This window comes from Furipterus horrens, unplaced genomic scaffold (genome assembly GCF_987537825.1).
Source record: "Furipterus horrens unplaced genomic scaffold, mFurHor1.1.pri manual_scaffold_9, whole genome shotgun sequence".
NCBI classification, from domain to species: Eukaryota; Metazoa; Chordata; class Mammalia; order Chiroptera; family Furipteridae; genus Furipterus; species Furipterus horrens.
Window position 1 is genome coordinate 38,926,521 of NW_028327179.1, and position 13,972 is coordinate 38,940,492.

The 13,972-nt window shown below is 41.9% G+C and overlaps 1 pseudogene; it reads right to left on the minus strand.

Annotated features, from left to right (window-relative positions):
• Positions 1-2,472: 2,472 nt before the first annotated feature.
• On the minus strand, positions 2,473-2,570 carry LOC150001632 (U6 spliceosomal RNA; annotated as a pseudogene).
• Positions 2,571-13,972: the final 11,402 nt, after the last annotated feature.

A 13,972-nucleotide genomic window follows, 5' to 3' on the forward strand; every position in this document is an offset into this window, starting at 1 on the left:
GAAATATGACTGCTACTCAAGGAGTGCCATAGCTCTGTGTGGATAGAGCTTTTATTTTAAGTAGGAGGCAAGACTCTACCTAGCAAAAGAACTTAAAATCTGGCATATGATCACATGATGATACTAGAAAAAAAAATGTTGTGATTCATAGAGTTTTACAGGCTGTGGTGTTGATGCGTGGGCGACCCTTCATCTTGGAGTGGTGCAACCTCTTCGGCATTATGCGCACCTTGCTTACCACGAGGGCATGTTTCCGAGGCAGGTGGGCCAGGCCATGTGGTCGGCTCCTACTCTTGCGTTGAAGTCTCCAAGGAGATAAAGAGCGTTACTTCTGGGGATCTTGGATAACGCTTTGTCCAGTGCATGGCAAAGGAAACAAAAGAAAAAATAAACAAGTGGGACTACATCAATTTTCGCACAGCAAAAGAAACCATCAACAAAATAAAAAGACAACCCACTGAATGGGAGGAGATATTTGTCAATGATGCAACCAACAAGAGGAGGCAGATGGAGTACTCAACAGACCTCTTTGTCCTCAGGATTCCATGACCCAGTGGCCTGAACAGCCTAAAGCCGCAGGCAGAGACAAGATTAGCTCATCATCTCCTGAGTCACAGGACACCTGGGTGGAGGGGCATGGGAATGCCCCTACCCAGAGATCTGTGTTCCTGCAACACAGAATGATTACTTTGTAAATTATATAAATATCTAATCACTATATTGTACACACCCTGGCTGGTTTGGCTCAGTGGATTGAGCGTCGGCCTGCAAGCTAAGTGTCACTGGTTCGATCTTCCAGTCAGGGCACATCAGAGAAGGAAAACTCTGATTCCAAAAAACGTCCGCTGCCTTGCGGCATACCTCTTCAGGGGAAAGGCTAAGGGAGTAAACCCCGACAGAAAATCCGGAGCCGGAGTCCCTAAGGCGGTTTGACGTTGTAGTCAACACCGGCAACTCCTGCGGCGCACCTGAAGCCAAGCTGTATTGACTCCGTCTTTCCCTTGCATCCTTCAGCTGCGAAGAGAGGGGGGGTCTGCTGCATGGGCAACAGCAGACCCTCCATATCACCCTGCCCAGGCTCTGTAGCTTCAGCTTCACTGGAGAGGACACTCCAGCGTCATCGCAAGATGTCGATTCAACACGGGAGGAGACAGATATCGTGTCACTCCCGAGTCGGACTGCACAGCCATTCTCGGCGGTGCAGATAGACTCTTAAGAAGCTACACCATCGTTTCTCGAGACGGACGGCTGCCGACGACGACAGGCTGTGGATTGGTCTGTATTAAATGGTTTTGATTAGACAGAACTATAAGATTTGGTAGATTTTTTTGTAGGCATAGGCAACAAGTATATAGTTAAGAATTTCAATATAATTTTCAGTACAATGTAAATATTAATAGCCCAAATCTGATTTTTAGACAAAATTTTGATATGATTCATTGCTATGTAACTGTTTAAGGACTATATAACTATTTGCATGACAAGAAAATATCGTCGGCAGCCGTCCGTCTCGAGAGACGATGGTGTAGCTTCTTAAGAGTCTATCTGCACCTCTGAGAATAGCTGTGCAGTCCGACTCAGGAGTGACATGGTATCTGTCTCCTCCCGTGTTGAATCGACATCTTGTGATGACGCTGAAGCTACAGAGCCTGGGCAGGGTAATATGGAGGGTCTGCTGTTGCCCATGCAGCAGACCCCCCCTCTCTTCACAGCTGAAGGGTCCAAGGGAAAGACGGAGTCGATACAGCTTGGGTTCAGGTGCGCCGCAGGAGTTGCCGGTGTTGACTACAACGTCAAACCGCCTTAGGGACTCCGGCTCCGGATTTTCTGTCGGGGTTTACTCCCTTAGCCTTTCCCCTGAAGAGGTATGCCGCAAGGCAGCGGAGGTTTTTTGGAGTCAGAGTTTTCCTTCTCTGATGTACCCTGACTGGAAGATCGAACCAGCGACACTTAGCTCGCAGGCCGACGCTCAATCCACTGAGCTAAACCAGCCAGGGTCTCAAGAAAATATAATTATAAGTAATTATTGTATATTGTTAAGTAAAATAAAAAAGATTAAAAATAATATGTAATAAAGTATAAATATTATTATAAATACATACATATATAAAATGTACAAATATACATCAATAATGTTAAACACAAAAATTGAAAAATATCACCTCAGAGTGCATGGAGGTGCTATAAATATTGCATTTTATATTATTTTTCTACACCATATTATTAATTTACCTGTTATGACTGATATTGCTTATGTCATGTCAATAAGTTAAAGATTCTATTTCTTAAAGTAAGAACAATGATATAAACAAAATTCTGTCTTGACAAGCCTTTTTTTAATGTGTATATAAGTACATGCCTTAGAAGAAGAATGCTTTGTATTTAACACTTAATTATTAAATTCAGCCACCATCATAGACTTATCATGAAAAGAGCTTGCATTGTATAATATATAGTGGAATAACTGAGATTGAAATTTAGACATGAGTTATTTTTTTTCCTGTGAAGGGGCCATGCTAATCTTCTCTGTATTGTTCCAATTTTTGTATATGTGCTGCCAAAGTAAGCACTTTTTTTTTTTTTTAATGAAAGAGACAAATAGCTACTTTGAACTTTGGAGTAATCTACTACAGTAGTGCCTCTCTAATCATGGTTCACTTATCGTGGCCTCACTGTGTCGTGGGGTTTTGCGGTACTGTATATGTATGTTGTTGAAGTTACGTAGATTTAAGAGTGTAGCATAAATGTAAGGTTCCTACTTCGTGGGGAGGTCTAGAATGTAATTAATACCTGTGATAAGTGAGGGAATACTGTATACCAATAGTTTCCAATTCAGCAAAATCACTTTCACCTGGAAACTTAGACCGTAACACTCAAGGTAGCAATTAAAATAAATTATCACAGAAAACAAATTTTGGGGCACAATCTAGATATTAAACCAGATACGCTTGGGGTGGAGCCCATTGATTTGTATTTTAACAAGCCCTGAGAGAGACTCTACAGGATGTTAAAGTTTTAGATCCACAACCTGCATTTCAATAGCGGCATGCCTCTGATATATTGTGTGTTCGGTTTCAGACCACCACAATAAAGTGAGCATCCAAAGAAAATGAGCCATAATCTTTTTGCTGATGGAAGGTCTTGCCTTCACTTTGTAAAAAGCACAACTTCTGTGCAATGAAGCCAAGCACAATGAAACAAGGTCTGCCTGTGTACTAACAGGAGTTTCAGCAGCTTCCATCTGCCTGAATTCAAGAAGGGTAGCTCATAACGGTAATTTATTTCAGGTGCTACCTTTATTGCTCTGGTACAAACATTTTTTCTTTCTCCAAAAATCTTCCCAATTAAAAATTTATTAATATTCCAATGGCTAAATAACTTTTGTATAGAGAGGTTATTTATTTAAAAGACATGTTTGATTTTTAAGAAACATTCTTTTTTTTTCATAGTAACAGATAAGTGAGAGAATTCACATAAATAAGAAGTATTGATATGCATAATATGCAAATTCAAGAGTCCAAAAGAAACATAAAAACTACAAGTAGATATGCAGAGAGAACTAAAAGTAAATAATACAAATACCATTTATAAAATGCAAATTTTAGAGTCCCGATAAGGTCATCCTATGTAGAAGTGTCAATGGTTTGTGAATAGAAAACAAGACCTGGGGTTTTGTTAAGGCTCTCCAGTTAAGCTCACGTCAAATCCTTTTGGGAAATTTGCAGAATCAAGTAATGAATAAATAAATAAAATTAAAATACTGAGTTAAGCTAATCAGGTCAACAGAAAAGCCAGACTAAAGCAAACTTCAGCAAATGGCAAAGTGATGGTTGTAAAAGGCAGCAAGTGGCTGGAGTTTGTCTCATTGGGAAGATCATGGGCCCCACTATTATAGTGTCCTCACTTACTATCCCCACCACCTGGATTCCTCATTCATGACTCTAAATATGAAACATATCTTCTTAAAACTGAAAATTTTGGTGGGCATCTCAATTCTTTTTGACTAATCACTATGTTTCCAGGAGTTTCCCTGATAATTCCTTTGAGTTACAATTAAAACAGATCAATTTACAGAAGACACGTGGCTTTCATTATGCTTCAGAGTACAAACCTTGACAGATCTTTTCCACTGTACTTTCCAAGATTGATCAGAACATAATGTAATTTCACAATCTTTGGGCAAAAACTCCCACAAACCACAGTTCTCAGACATACACTTTAAGCAAGTTTTAAGTCTCAGTGATTCTCAACGTATTATGATTTTCTACAGAGCACTGAGTCTGGTTTGTAGCTCAGTTCACTGAGTATTCAGTTAATGAAGCTGTAGTCACAACTTTAATGTCTTTTTAGAGAGTTAGTTTTTCTTGCTCAAGCAATTTTCCCCCTGGGAAGCTGACTTACATATTGTATACTATTATTTCTCAGAAGAGAGCAAGAGAATGTGATAGATCAAAGAATCACTTACCATAAAACCAAATCAAAGTGCATGTTCTACTATAGATGGCCGTTAATTACAGTGGAGCAAGCCCATCCTCTGAACATTTTCAGATATGTGTGGGCACTCAGCTAGTCAGTTGCACATGGCACTCGCTCCTTACACCCCATCACCACTGCAACGTTCAACTACTCCCTCTGGGCTATGGCTCTGGGTTATGCCGTTATCAAATATCTTATTCCCCCTGTAATTATAGTACTGTTTATTTGAAAGTCACTGGCATAGATATTAACTTTTACATCTGATATTCACTGTAACTGCTTCTGAAATCCTCATGATAAGGGATTTGAGAGTAAATGATCTTAATATACGAATGTGCCTCCTGATTGCAGAAAACACAAAAAGTTTATATGTTGTCATTTTCACCATTCAGCCATCATCACTTCCAGTTTACAGTTCTGCATTTATTTGTCTGAATATAGAAGCAGCAGCTGGTGTTCATCATAAAGATCTTAGAAAAGAAGCTATGGGCTTTTACTATGGAAACTGAGTAAGCAAAAAGTAGTTGATCCCAGTTTCCTTTTGGTTAGGAGAGTTAAGTACATCTCTCTATACTTTCTTTCTCTTATAACCCCAGACTCAAACCATTAACAAATCCTTTTGATTCCAACTTACATTAAAATTAAATAAAAAATGGAGACTAGGCTTAGAAATATCCCAAGCAGACAAAAGGAATTAAGCCACAAAAGCAACACTTAATTTAGCTTATTTTGAAAAACAACCAAAACTTGGGTTACTTCTAGTAAATAACACTAAAGATCATAAATGAAACTTAAGCTATTCCCCAAATCGACATGAGGTAACCATGTTTAACGAATGCCTTCTCACTACGATAACTTTAAAGCTGTAACCAATAGTTGTAACAGCCTCTACATTTTCACTATAAGCCTTCCTATAACAATATACCTCTGAGTCTCATTCCATTATTGTTTCAAAATCTCCCAATTCAACTCTTTATGTCTAGTATAAACTCTTACTAATTACCATTTTAGTGATCACGTGGACTTAATTTTGTTATTTCTGGATTTTTGACACTTAAAAACTCATTTAGTAATCAGTCACTTCACATCACCTTCTCCAGAACCATCCTGCTAGGAAGACAATTTCACTTTATTTTTGTCAGTATCTTCAATAAACAACGTCTGTTACAATCTACTCCCTATAACACAGCAATAATGATCCTTTAAAAATGTTAATTCATGCTCAGAATTCTCTAATTGATTCTCATCTCTGTTAGAATAAAATATCAAGTGTTAATGACCTTTGTGATCTTTCCCACAAACACCCCCTGCCCCAACTATTTGAATTAAGCTGTACCTCATTCATTCAGCTTCTTTCTAGCGATGCATCTCTTATGGACACAGGAACAGTTGTCTTCATCAACTATTTTCTAAATAAAAAATTAAAATTAAAAAACACTAATATTTAAAAATATTAAAAATGTTATTGTATGACTTTACTGATCAAAAGGTGATACTATTATATATTCTTTATCAATACTTTTTTTCTTCTAAAAATAAATTAAAAGGTAAACCATTTCTGGGCCCCTAGAAAGGGCTCCGGTCACTCTGCCTTCCGTGACTAGTAACCAGGCAGCCTTGTTTCTCATGCTTTCTGAATAATATGCTTTATACTTGTTAAGGGATATCTGGAATGTGAGGCCTCCAAATAGGCACAGGTGTGTTGTAAGGAATAATTATAGTTCTTAAACTGGAATTTTTAGGATGACCTATCAGGTGTGATCACACTATGGAGAGGCCTATGTAAGTGAAAAAGATTTATTGTCCTCGCAGGTCCTGGAAGAGGAGGCACAGCATGCAGGGGACAGCATGGCAGGAGCACTAATGGAGTGAGGAGAGTGAGGACCTGTAGGAAATGCCTTTACTGAGGGTCAGGGTGGAGTAAACAAGGTGAAGTCAGGAGGGGATTTTATAGGTACATCTGGATGTCGTGAAGTCAAAGGCAGTGGGGAGAGGAAGAGGGGTTTATGGCAAGGACAAGCCTCATCACACTGTTGCACGTAGTTGCCTGGACAGAGTGCTCACAGTCTCTTCCTGGGGGTGTTGAGGCATCAGGAAATAGAAAGTTTTAAAAAATCACAAGACACAAGATTTGTTTCTACAGGTCTCCTCTCTCAAAGTCCTTTTTTTTAACCCTAGTATAAAAAAACATTCTGAGCTCCAGCATGTTTATCCTCCTCACTAGTCTTTTTCTTCTATGTTGGTTTTTTTTTAAGAACTGACATATTTTATTAGCTTGTTTATTTTGTTTAATCAAGTGTCTCTCCAAACAAGAATGAGAGCTATATGAGAACAGATATGCTTTGTGTTTTGTACATTGCTTTTTTCCAAACTCTAGAGGTATAGCTTCAAATAAATCTGTCATGTAATAGATGTTCAAAAAAATAAAGCATTTACTAAAATTTTATTCAACTGAAAAATAGTAAGGTAGTTTCTTACAAAACTAATCAAGTGCTTACCATATCACCTAGCAATTGTATTCTCAGGCATTTTTGTGAATAAAATTATAATAATTTTATTCACGATAGTGTTTAGAACACCATTGATTGTTTTGTACATTAATACTTATACTGCAACTTTGGTGAACTAATTTGTAACTTCTAATAGTTTTTATGCATTTTAGGGCATTTCTATATATAAAATTATTTCATCTGTAAATAGAAATAATTTTATTTCTTTCTTTCCAAGGTAGAAGACTTTTATTTATTTTTTTTCTTGTCTAATTGCCCTGCATAGAACAAACATCCACTTGAATTAAAGTGGCAAGAGAGAAGATTTTTGTCCTCTTTCTGATCTTAGGAGGAATGTATTCAGTCTTTCACACTTAGTTAGCTGTGGGTTTTTCATAAATGCCTTTCATCAGAATGAGGAAGTTCCCTTCTATCTCTAGTTTGTTCATTTGTTTGTTTTTAATTTAAGGGGGTAGATTTTGTCAATTTTTTTCCTGGGCCTATTTAAATACACTGATTATTTTCATACATTAAACTAACCTTCAATTTCTGGGATAAATTCTATTTTGACATGATGTACAGTCCTTTTTATATGTTTCTGGATTTGGTTTGTTAGTATTGTGTTGAGAACTTTTGTTTCTAAATAATATTGATCTGCAATTTTTCTTCTTGTTTTTTTTTTTTTTTAAGTTTTTTTCTTACAACATTTTTGTCTGGGTTTGGTAGTAAGTTACATACCGATCTCATAGAATTCATGGGTAACTGTCCCCTCTTCTAATTTTTTTGGAAAAATTTAATATTTGTTATTCATTATTTAAATGTTTGGTCGGCGGCGGCGGCGGCGGCAGCCGTCCGTCTTGAGAGACGATGGCGTAGCTTCTTGAGAGTCTATCTGCACCGCCGAGAATGGCTGTGCAGTCCGATTCGGGAGTGACAATCCCTGCCGCACTTGGTACAGGTGAAGGCAGATGGCTGTTGTTGCTGCTGCTGACGCTGCTTCCGCCTCGATCTTTTCTGGACCGCCTCCTCGTTGCGCGCAGCCTCCGCGCGTGACGTACCTTGCCTGACCGCGAGCCTCCAGGCTAGGCGGTCGTCTGCTTGAACTTCCCATGTGTTGAGATTGATGGAGCATTGTGTCATGTCCTTTTTGCAGATGTCTTTGAACCGCAGTTTTGGGCGCCCTGTCATCCTCTTGCCTTCTGCTAGCTCGCCGTAGAGGAGGTCTTTGGGGATACGGCCTGCATCCATTCTTTTGACATGGCCGAGCCACCTGAGGCATCTCTCGCTAAGAACTGCATGCAAACTGCTCATATTGGCTCGCTTCAGCACCTCGGTGTTGGGGACCTTATCCTGCCAGGCGACATGCAGGACGCGTCGCAGGCACCTCATGTGGAAGCTGTTGAGTTTCCTTTCGTGCCTTGCGTAGGTGGTCCACGTCTCGCTGCCATAGAGGAGAGTGCTGAGTACGCAGGCTTGGTAGATGCGCAGTCTGGTTTTCTCAGTGAGGCTGGAATTGTTCCACGCTCGCCGGTTCAGTCTGGCCATAACTGTGGCTGCCCTGGCGATTCTCCGGTTGACCTCCAAGTCGACTGACGGAGAGCTCGAGATGGTGGACCCGAGGTAAGTGAAGTCGTTGACAACCTCCAGGGTGTATCCGTCGATGGTGATGCATGGGGGAGTCCCCGTGCCTTGAGCCATAACATTCGTCTTCGTCAGGCTGATGGCTAGTCCGAACTCCTTGCATGCGTGGGAAAGGCAAGTGACTAGCTGCTGGAGTCCCTCTTCGGAGTGTGATGTCAAAGCTGCGTCGTCGGCGAAGAGCATCTCACGGATGAGCACCTCTTTGACTTTGGTCTTGGCTCGTAGACGGGCCAGGTTGTAGAGCTTGCCATCAGATCTGGTGTGAATGAAGACACCCTCGCTGCAGTCCTTAAAGGCGTATTGGAGGAGCATGGAGAAGAAGATTCCGAACAGCGTAGGCGCGAGGACGCAGCCCTGCTTTACTCCGCTGCTGACTGGGAAGGCCTCAGAGGTTGCGCCGTTGTAGGACACCGTGCTGTGCATGTTGTCGTGAAAGGACATGACCACAGCAAGCAGATGTGGTGGACAGCCAATCTTCCGTAGCAAGCTGAAGAGTCCGCTTCGACTGACCAGATCAAACGCCTTCGTGAGGTCAATAAAGGCGAGGTAGAGTGGTTTATGCTGCTCGTGACACTTCTCCTGCAGCTGGCGTAGGGAGAAGATCATGTCCACTGTTGATCGGCCAGCTCTGAAGCCACACTGGGACTCTGGGTAGACGCGGGAAGCAAGGGTCTGCAGGCGGGCAAGAGCGACCCGGGCGAATACTTTGCCGACGACGCTGAGGAGAGAGATGCCCCGGTAGTTGTTGCAGTCGCTGCGGTCTCCTTTGTTCTTGTACATGGTGATAATGTTGGCGTCTCTCATATCCTGGGGGATGTAACCCTCCTTCCAGCAGAGACAGAGTAGATGGTGGAGCGGCTGTAGCAGGACTGGTTTCCCGCTCTTTAGGATTTCTGGAGGGATTCCGTCGCTTCCTGGTGCTTTCCCGCAAGCGAGGCGGTCGATGGCTTTGCCGAGCTCTGCCGCAGTAGGTGGGGTGTCTAGCTCCTCCATGACTGGTAGGTCTGGGATGGCGTTAAGAGCAGTGTCTGTTACGGTGTTCTTCGTTGCGTACAGCTCGAGGTAGTGCTCGGTCCACCGCCGCATTTGCTGTTCCTGGTCAGTGATGACCTCACCTGTCTTGGACTTAAGGGGGGCGATCTTGGAGGGGATTGGGCCTGTTGCCTTCTTGATACCCTCATACATTCCTCGTGCGTTGCCTATATCGGCGGCTTCCTGAATGCTTCTGCACTGGTTTAGCCAATAGGTGTTGGCACAGTGGCGGGCGGTCTTCTGGACTTTGTTCCTGGCAGCCCGTAGAGCTTGAAGTGTACTGGGAGTGGGCGTGACCTTGTAAGCCAGTAGGGCCTTCCTCTTAGCCTCGATCACGGGTTCCATTTCTTCCCAGTGAGCCTCGTACCAGTCAGCATTCTTCCGCTCTTTCTTCCCGTAAGCAATAATGGCGGAGTTGTATATGGCGTCGCGAAGACGTGGCTAATTGGATTCGATAATGTCATCTGCCGCCACTCCCTCGCCGAGTGCATCTTCCATCTTGTTGATGAATTGCTGGGTCTTAACTGGGTTGCTGGCACAACTGGTGTTGATGTGTGGGCGACCCTTCATCTTGGAGTGGTGCAACCTCTTCGGCATTATGTGCACCTTGCTTACCACGAGGGCATGGTCCGTGTCGCAGTCTGCACTGTGGTAGCTGCGGGTGAGGAGGGTGCTGCCAATATCCGTTCTTCTGGTGATGACGAGGTCAAGCTGGTGCCAATGGCGGGAGCGGGGGTGCCTCCATGACACCTGGTGGATCTCTTTGCACTTGAAGAATGTGTTTGTCACGCACAGGCCGTGGTGACACAAAAGCTCAAGCAGTCGCTGACCATTCTCATTGATCTTTCCTCTCCCAAAGTTTCCAAGGCAGGTGGGCCAGGCCATGTGGTTGGCTCCTACTCTTGCGTTGAAGTCTCCAAGGAGATAGAGAGCGTTACTTCTGGGAATCTTGGATAACGCTTCGTCCAGTGCATGGTAGAACTGTTCTTTCTCTTCGGTGGTGGCGCAGAGGGTTGGGGCATATGCGCTAAGAATGCTGACTGGGCCGAAAGTTGTTGACAATCGGAGGGTAAGTAATCTCTCTGTGCCTCCTGTGGGTGGCTCTATGGAGTTAACAAGCGTGTTCTTCACAGCGAACCCAACACCGTGCTGTCTTGGTTGGTCCGGAGACTTCCCTTGCCAGTAGAAGGTGTAGTTGGTTTCTCTGATAGTTCCGTTGTCGGCCAACCGGGTCTCCTGTAGAGCCGCAATGTCGATGTTTAGTCGTGCCAGTTCCCTATCGATGACAGCGGTTTTCCTGGCACCCTTGATCCACGGAAGGTCTGCAGTAAGTCCGGGGCACATGGTCCTGATGTTCCAGCTAGCGAGGCGAAGAGCCGGAGGCTTCTTTCTTGTTGTTTGCTTGGAATTAACTGGTGCGGGTGTTTTGTGGCCCACTTTTCGAGAGGCGCCTCTCTGATCCCCACGCACCCAGTGGGGCAGGCGAGCCATGGCGAGACGGTAGCTGTCCAGTGAGGTGCGATGACCTCTCCCACCGTCAGAGGAGACCCCTGGCGCTCGTTTCCTTCGCCAATCGGATGAGCTTATAACTGGTATCTGTCTCCTCCCGTGTTGAGTCGACATCTTGCGATGACGCTGGAGTGTCCTCTCAAGTGAAACTGAAGCTACAGAGCCTGGGCAGGGTGATATGGAGGGTCTGCTGTTGCCCATGCAGCAGACCCCCCCTCTCTTCGCAGCTGAAGGGTCCAAGGGAAAGACAAAGTCAATACAGCTTGGCTTCAGGTGCGCCGCAGGAGTTGCCGGTGTTGACTACAATGTCAAACCGCCTTAGGGACTCCGGCTCCGGATTTTCTGTCGGGGTTTACTCCCTTAGCCTTTCCCCTGAAGAGGTATGCCTCTTAAATGTTTGGTAGATTTCACTAATGAAGCTATTTCTGAGCTTTTATTTGTTGGAAGATTTTTAATTACCAATTCAATTGCTTTACTCATTAGATCTACTTAGATCATCTGTTCCTTCTTGAGTGAATATCTGAATTTTGTATCTTACTAGAAATTTATGTATTAGGTCTAAGCTACCTGATTTGTTACATTTTCTTAAAATTTATTTTTATTGTTTTTCTATTACAGTTGTCCCACTTTTTACCCCATTGCTCACCACCCACCCAGCCCACTCCTGCTCCCACAGTCAGCCCCCACCCTGTTGTCCATGTCCATGGGTTTGTTACATTTTTAATAATATTCCTTTGTTTTCATAGTATTTGTCTTTGTTTCTGTAATGCAAGTAATGCGGTTCTCTTTTGTTCCTCATTTTAGAAAATTGAGTCTTTTCTCACTTGTTCTTTGCTCTTTGCTTGGTAAATTTGTCAACATTATTTATCTTTTCAAGAACTAACCTTAGGTTTTGTTTTTAACAATATTTTTCTATTCCTTATTACATTAGTTTTTATTCTAATCATTTTTATTATTTCCTTATTTCTGCTTGATGCAGATTTAGTTTGATCCTCTTTTTTTCTTATTTATTTATTTATTACAATTGTTCCATTTTTTCCCCATTGGTCTCCCCTGCTTTGCCCACCACACCCCTCTCTCACAGTCCATCCCCATTTAGTTGTCCACGTCCATGGGTCATTTATTATGGTTCTTTGACTAGACCCTTCTCCTTCTTTTCCCTCTTCTTCTCCTCCCCTCTCCCTTCTGGTCACTTTCAGTCTGTTCTTTGTTTCCATGCTTCTGTTTCTATTTTCCTCATTAGTTTATGTTGTTCATTAGTGTCCTGTATTAGGTGAGATCATATGGTATTTGTCTTTTGCTGCCTGGCTTATTTCACTAAGCATAATTCTCTCCAATCCCATCCATGTTGTCACAAAAGGTAGGAGTTCCTTCTTTCTTTCTGCTGCATAGTATTCCATTGTGTAAGTGTACCACAGTTTTTTGATCCACTCATTTACAGATGGGCACTTAGGCTGTTTCTAGTACTTGGCTATTGTAAATAGCATACCGTAAATATAGGGGTGCATAGGTTCTTCTGAATTGATGTTTCAGGATTCTTTGGGTATAATCCTAGCAATGAAATTGCTGGATCAAAAGGCGGTTCTATTTTTAGTTTTTTGAGGAAATTCCATACTGTTTTCTATAGTGGCTGCACCCATCTGCATTCCCACGAACAGTGAAATAGGGTTCCCTTTTCTCCAATTCCTCACTAACACTTGTTTGTTGATTTGTTAATGATGGCCATTCTGACTAGTGTGAGGTGGTTTTAATTTGGATCTCTCTGATGGCTAGTGATGTTGAGCATTCTTTAATGTACCTATGGGCCCTCTGTATGTCCTCCTTGGAGAAGTGTCTGTTCAGTTCCTTTGCCCATTTTTTAATTGGATTGTTTGTGTTCTTGGTGTTGAGTTGTATAAGTTCTTTATGTATTGTCTGAGGTATTATTGGCACATATGTTTTTCCATATGGTTGGTTCCCTTTCCATCTTGCTGATGTTTTCTTTTGCTGAGCAGAAACTCTTTAGTTTGATGTAGTCCCATCTGTTTATTCTTTCCTTTATTTCCCTTGCCCTAGGAAATATATCAGTGAAAATAATGCTACGTGGGATATCTGAAATTTTACTGCCTATGTTTTTCTCTATAACTTTTATGGTGTCATGGCTTACATTTAAGTCTTTGATCCATCTTGAGTTTATTCTGGTTTATGGTGTAAGGTGTTTTTCTAAGTCATATCTTAAAGTTATTTGATGAACATCAAAAAGTATGTAGACCTGATTGGGTGGCTCAGTTGGAGTGCTGTTTCATGCACCAAAAGGTTGTAGGTTCAATCACTGGTCAGGGCATAAATATAGATTGTGGGTTGATCCCTTGTCAGAGCGCATATGGGAAGCAACTGATTACTGTTTCTCACTTATATCAATGTTTCTTTCTTCCTCTCTCTCTCAAATCAATAAACATCCTCAGATGAGGATTTTAAAAAAAAGTATGCACATTTTTTAACATGACAGCTGGGGAAAATAGTTTCCCAATAAATTTTACATTGTACTTGTGTTAGTAAAGTCACTATGTCATATAGGGACAAAAAATAAATAAAGACATAAAAACACTTGTATCAAAGGAAACATATGCATTGGAAACACACACATAAAAAAATGTCATTCGTCAGACTCATAATGTGAAGAAATAACATCATATTCTTAAAGGAGAATGAAATACTTTGCATGTTGTAATTCAAGAGGAGGAATGATGAAAGTAATATCAGATTGCTCTTTTTAGAAGGGGTATCATAATATCATTAAAAAATTCTACCCCTCAGTGAATATTTCCAAAGACAATACTTTGTTC